The sequence below is a fragment of the Juglans regia genome, chromosome 9 (assembly GCF_001411555.2).
Source record: "Juglans regia cultivar Chandler chromosome 9, Walnut 2.0, whole genome shotgun sequence".
In the NCBI taxonomy this organism is placed as follows: domain Eukaryota; kingdom Viridiplantae; phylum Streptophyta; class Magnoliopsida; order Fagales; family Juglandaceae; genus Juglans; species Juglans regia.
The window spans coordinates 2242543-2249957 of record NC_049909.1 but is presented as its reverse complement, the minus strand read 5'-3'; the positions used below and the strand labels follow the sequence as shown (position 1 = coordinate 2249957).

Here is a 7415-nt window from a genome sequence, read left to right as displayed (position 1 = left end):
TTTTTCTAAAATATATTTATTTTAGTTATAATTTTAATTTGATGTGTTTAAAATTTTTAAAAAATATTATTTTATTGATAAGTTGTAAATAACGTGCAGTGGAATTGTAAAGCTGTCATTGCTATTCTTCTTTTCCTTATTATTATTATTATTATTATTATTATTTTTAATCTGATAACTAATTAAAATTTAAGTGATTTCTTAATCTGTATATTGATTTTGTTTCATGTATTCAAATTTTTTTTGTAAAGAATGACAATTAAAATTTTCTAGATTATTACCCCACACACCAATAAAAAATAATAATAATAATAAAAAAGTCAAGTCGGAATACCTGTTCTTCCGACAGAATTATCAGGTCGGCCAATCGGTTAATCGGCCAATAACCAAACGGAAGTTTACTTGTTCGGGTTGGGCCGGAAGGGTGGGTTTTTGGATCGGGTAAGGTCGGATGAACAGCCCTGATCATTCCAAATTACTGCAAAAAGCTAATAGTAAAAAGGAACTCTATGCCATGACGGGTTGATTCCACTCTCCGCTCTCAAATTAAATAAAAATTGGGATCCATTATCTAAACGACACCACTATCAAATTAAAAAAGCCACTATCTAAATGACCCCCACCACTATCAAGTAGATACGTACAAACTCTTCTAAATTCCCCATGAAAAATAGTCATCACGCGTCAACCACTACCTTCGTGATGACACCGAGTGTTGATCATTATTATTCCTTGGAATACTGATCATTCGAGAATAGTACGTATTGGATTTGAGTAATAATATATGTATAATTTTTTTTATAACTTCTATACAACCATATAAAATGATATTATTTTTATAAGTCATTTATAAATATATAATTAGAACAAAGAAGTTATTTTTTTTTTTTTTTTTGAGTATATAACATTGAATAATAAAGAGTTTGGGTGGAGTGAATTAAGCTAGCTAGCTAGTTAGGATTTTTTTGTAATTTACACTTGGCTCATGTACTTAAGCGAGTGGATGGTAAAGCCGGCCTACGAAAATAAGTATATATGCATGTTTTTATCGTAAATAATCATTATCGTATCAAATAATCTATCACAAATATTTTTTTTTTCTTGTAGCAAGCTACTTGTGACATTGATGCTCCTCTATATAAAGCACCATGAGTTGCACCCAAAGATCACCATTAGCCAAATCTCCTAAACATGGCATCGCAAGGCTACAACATACTCCTAGGCCTTCTTTTTCTTCTTGGCTCATTCAGTTACAGCAATGCTGCTGATGCCACATATTCCCCTACCTACGGCATTTCTTCATTCAACCGAAGCAATTTTCCCACAGATTTCATTTTCGGGGCTGCATCAGCTTCTTACCAGGTATAAGCCGGCCTAGGTTTCTATACACACACACACACACAATATATATATATATATATACGAATTTAATTAGGTATCATCGGAATTGATTTTTTGTCTAAAGTTCTTCGAAATTTTGAGAATATTAAAGGATATATAACATGCTCTAACACATGTTTAAATTCCAGTATGAAGGTACAGCAAACATTACAAAACAAAGTATGTGGGATTATTACTCCAACAAATATCCAGGTTTAGCTCTGATCACTTTCACTTGATCATCAGTATGTGTACCCTTGAAAATGGCCGGTGTAATCAACATCTGACGGAGAATATAAAATAAAGAAAAATATTATTAATATTAATATTTTTTTTTTTATCTTGATTTTATCATCATGTTTTTTATTTGATGATGTGATACATTTTAAGTGGTTTCATAATTCAACCGCTAAAATAGGCCGAAATCACTTTAAAAATAATGCATGCAGATCAATTGGTACAATCGATATATTAAGGATGATAAGATATATATATATATATATATACATATATAAAAGATCATATATAAAACATAACGAATATTTTATAAAATTAAGACGTTTTACCCAAGAATAGTTACAATATCTACTATTAGCCATTAGTTAACTCTATTTACAAATAAAAAACATCAAAATTTCCTTTATAAGATTCGAATAATGACTCTATTCTATCTTCGGATTGGAATGTTCACCTCCATGTCTGGGCTAGCTCTAACGTTATTATAAGAAAATAGTAATGCCTAGCTACAAGCTGGATATATATTTATATATATATATATATATATATATATATATATTCTTAGTTGAACCTGTTGAGATGGATCTAGCTTGAAGACTGATCAATAATATCATGAATTATTTACCCTGAGTGATCTACTTGGGACGTCGTGCTAGCTTTAGGATAAATAATATATTTAGCATGAGAACCAAAACGTACTTAGAAAACATTCTAGGCCTTGTCCAAACACTAAAGAATTGTACAAGTTGTACTCTGTATATAGTGTTTGTCATTACAGGAAAAAGAAAAGAACAAAGCTGTGATCAGAGCTAATTTGTTAGTAATTAAGTTCATGCTCAAAGTAGCGGATCTAAATCGTTTACGTACATCATCTGAATATAAGATTTGTTTGTACTTGTAGAGAAGATAGCGGATCACAGTAATGGATCCGTAGCCGTTGATGAATATCATCGCTATAAGGTATATATAACTTTTCCTCGTCACTATAAGAAAAACGTTTATTTGTAGTCAGTTGATATATATATATATATATATATATATATGTTATGAAAATGACTAACTATTTTCTACTAAAGAAGTCTATAGATACTCGTTTTTCGTTTTTCTTATAGTACTTTCTAGTGGAGAGTGGATCATATATATACATATACATGGTCCTAACTGCTAGTCACATATTTCACGTAGGAAAACTTGAAAAAAAATAATATATACAACGTCACATGATATATATATATATATATATATATATATAATGAGTATCTGATAATTGAGCCAATCAAAACAAAAGATAAACTAAAAAATGGTTTAATTTTTTTATTTGTTTATATATATAAAAATTAAAGTTATGGAGTTAGCCGAAAGCATATTTGAAAAGAAAAAGATCTTGAGAGTATTTTTTAGAGTTTTTGGAGTCACTAAGAAAAAAAAGAAGTATTTATAACAGATTATTTGGGATGAGAATGATCGTTTGGGATAAAAACAGACTCATTTTAGTATAAAATAATCATTTTACAGGAAATAGCTGCTAACAAATAAACAGTTTTCTTGCTATTGTAGTAAGTGCAGAAATGCTGAATCAGTTGAAACCAATGAAACCAATTTTTTTTTTCTTTTATTATTATATGTGTTGTAGGATGACGTACAGCTTCTGACGGATTTGGGCGCAGATGCATACAGGTTCTCAATCTCATGGACCCGAATCATACCAAGTAAGCTAGACTTTCATCATCTGAATCAATTAATTATTAGTATTAATTAATTAATTGTAACAATTATTAATTCATGTTTCAGCCGGAAAGCTTAGCGATGGTGTGGACGAGGATGGAGTCGCATACTACAACGATCTCATTGATGAGCTCATAAACCAAAGTCATGATCATGATTTAATCCAATATATATAAATATATTTCTAACATATATAATCAATTATAATAATTAAATTCATGCTAATCTATAGTTTTCTATATATAATTGAATGCAGCTCTTAAACCCTTTGCCACAATCTTTCACTGGGATATTCCGCAAGCCTTAGAAGATGAGTATGGTGGTTTCCTAAACGAATCAGTTGTGTAAGTGACTAGGCCACGTTTGGTTAAGCAATTCAAAAGAAGTGAGATGAAATGTTTTGTTTAAAAGTTAAATAAAATATTGTTAGAATACTATTTTTATTTTGAAATTTAAAAAAGTTAAATTATTTATTATATTTTGTGTGAAAGTTTGGAAAAGTGCTCTAAATTTTTTATTTTTTATATATTAATAAGTCAGTCATATATAAAATATATTTTATAGTACTGTTAATGTGGCAGAATTTGATTAATTAATTTGTAATAACTAATTACATCTTGAATACTTATGAATAGAATGAATATGCACCCTATTATATTAATTATTCGGTACTTAATTTCAATTTGAAAACTTAGACAAATGAGTAAAAGAAATATTTGTTTTATTTTTTTAAAAATAAAAGCTTCTTGGGATTTAAAAAATGTTTAGGGATGCATGCAGTGTATTAATACGTGATATATTATATTCAGGGATGACTTCCTGGACTTCGCGGGGGTTTGCTTCCAGAGGTTTGGCGATAGGGTAAAGCATTGGATCACGCTAAATGAGCCATGGACGTACAGCAATGGTGGATACGGAGTCGGGATGTTAGCACCTTTCCGATGTTCCAGTTTTATTGACCCGACTTGCACTGGTGGGAATTCCGGCGTCGAGCCTTATATGGTTGCCCATCACCTTCTTCTTGCTCATGCTGCTGCTGTTAACCTGTACAGGACCAACCAATCATTTCAGGTACTAGTACTACGTACGTACGGACGTATATATATATATATATATATATATAATGAATAATATGTTCAGGAACAAAACGGTTCTATCGGGATAACCCACGTGTGCTACTGGATGGAGCCATACTCTAACTCAACGGAAGACCAAGATGCCGCTTTACGTGCCCTTGATTTTATGTGCGGATGGTAAGTACGTACTTCAGCTAGCATGCATGCACGTACGTACATATGCTGGCTAGCTTGAGGGTTTTCAAGTTTCTAGTTAAAACATTTATGACGTATTATTTATATATAAAAAATTAATTATTTGTAATCAAAATATATTTATTTTGACAGAAAATAGTTATTTTTATAAGAAATAACTGACAATAAATTAATAAGTATATAATATGGTTTATTAAATATATATTATTAATGCAGGTTCTTGGACCCTATGAAAACTGGTGACTATCCAAAAAGCATGAGAACTCTGGTTGGAACGCGATTACCCAATTTCACCCAAAATCAATCGGATATGCTCAAGGGCTCATATGATTTTATCGGATTGAATTACTATACCTCTAATTATGCTGCCAACGCACCTTCATATGGATCATTGGTCAACAAATCCTACGCGACAGATGGTCTTGTTAATCAAACCAGTGCGTACAAATTCCACGTTTTTAGTTATATCATCATGTTTTATTTTCTTTGGTATAATCTACTAAACCATCGTGTTTTTTCTCCCTGTACGTGCATTACTGCAGCTTCTCGTAATGGGATCCCTATTGGTCCAGCGGTACGTATTATAAATTAATGTTATAAATTAATTAAAATAATAATAATAGTATTGATCATATCGATCTAATTAATAAGCTCATTGAACAAACTTCCCTCCTTTTTTTTGCTTTTCCGATCGTAGACTGGTTCACCTTAGCTCTTCATTTATCCTAGAGGACTTCGTGATCTTTTGAACTACACAAAGTATAATTACAATGATCCAGTCATTTACATCACTGAGAATGGTATCTCTCTCTCTCTCTCTGCATGTTTTCTTTTTCTTTTCTTTTTTCTGGTATTTTCTGGAATGTCCATTTGAATGGTATACTAATCTTGTAGGAGTTTCTGAGTACAATAACGCTAGCTTAACGCTTGCGGAAGCTCTTGTGGACAGCCAAAGAATCGAATATTATTATGGCCATCTTTCCTATCTAAACTTGTCAATTAATGGGTAAGTGCTTGATAATGGTAATTAAATTAATAGTAGTTCTGATGTCGATCTCTGGTACAAAAAGTTGCCAACTTTTGACATTTATCCTTTAATTCATTGAACAGGGATGGTGTGAAGGTCAAGGGGTACTTCGCTTGGTCTTTCATGGATAACTATGAGTGGAACTCGGGTTATACAACTCGGTTTGGCCTCTATTATGTAGATTATAAAGATGGACTGAAAAGATATAATAAAACATCGGCTACTTGGTTCCAGAACTTCCTCCAGAAATAGAGATCATGATGATGCTCGATCGTATTGCATGGACGGTGAAGATGCATGGTTCCATCTATGTAATTACTTTCTACTTAATGTCCTAATTAACCTTTGTGTGCGGACTCGAATCCTTATTAAATAATAAAGTGCTCATGCTGTAGTACTGCCTATGCGATGAAAACAAGTCTAAGCATGGATTAGTACAAAAGGCACTATATAATCTGCCGTGCTTTCATATTATAAATCGCTTTGTCTAAGTTTTCCATGCATATTAATTTACGTGATCTTCTGAATTTTTATTACGCATTAATGAATGATTAAGACATCATGGATTTTAATTATGTTGCCAAATCCATCATGCGTATGTTAGTCTTCATCACTAGCCTTTTCTGTGACAGTTTTTTGAAATCGTCACTAAAGATAGATGATATTTTTTTAATGTTCCAATGTATGAGAAATTAACATTCGAACGTCACATATACGTTCGAACATTGTGGCTACTTATGTGCGAACGTGAAATGTTTTGGTGCCAACGTTTGAACGTTAGTAATTAACATTCGAACATTAATTGTAAATTTAAATTAAATATGACTCTAATTTAAAAATTATGTGGTTTTTATAATGCATAATTTGTGAACAAGTCTAAAAAATTGACTTGTATATATTTTTATATACACAATTTGTAAAATATAATTATATATTTATATATATTTTTATGTTTATATATATTTGAAGTACAATGATTAAGTATTAAAGTTGAAAAATATAACATTAAAGAAGATTGAGAATTGAAATTAAAAAAAACCATAGAAATATTAAATAATATTATTCCTTACATATATTAAAAGCAAAATACAAAATATGATAGAATTTCGTAAACAACACTCAGATGATGGTGTTGTTCGCAAAATTCTCAATCTTCTTTAATTTCAATTCTCAATCTTCTTTAATGTAATATTGTTAGACTTTAATACTTAATCATTGCACTTCAAATATATATAAACATAAATATATATATAAATATTAAAAACAAAATACAAAATATGATAGAATTTCGTAAACAACACTCAGATGATAGTGTTGTTCGCGAAATTCTCAATCTTCTTTAATTTCAATTCTCAATCTTCTTTAATGTAATATTTTTCAACTTTAATACTTAATCATTGCACTTCAAATATATATAAACATAAATATATATAAATATTAAAAACAAAATACAAAATATGATAGAATTTCGTAAACAACACTCAGATGATAGTGTTGTTCGCGAAATTCTCAATCTTTTTTAATGTAATATTTTTCAACTTTAATACTTAATCATTGCACTTCAAATATATATATAAACATATATATATATAAATATTAAAAGTAAAATACAAAATATGATAGAATTTCGTAAACAATACTCAGATGATAGTGTTGTTCACGAAATTCATACTCCGTATCTCCTTAGTCAAAGTATCGACCTTGTCGTTGAGGATATCTACACGATGGGCTATCTAAGTGACAGACGCCTATATAGTCCCGAGCGATCGATCGAT

General features: G+C 30.3%; 1 pseudogene; it reads left to right on the top strand.

The window, feature by feature from the left end:
• The first annotated feature begins 1184 nt into the window (after positions 1 to 1184).
• LOC108989950 lies at positions 1185 to 6130 on the top strand (annotated as a pseudogene).
• The last annotated feature ends 1285 nt before the right edge of the window (positions 6131 to 7415 follow it).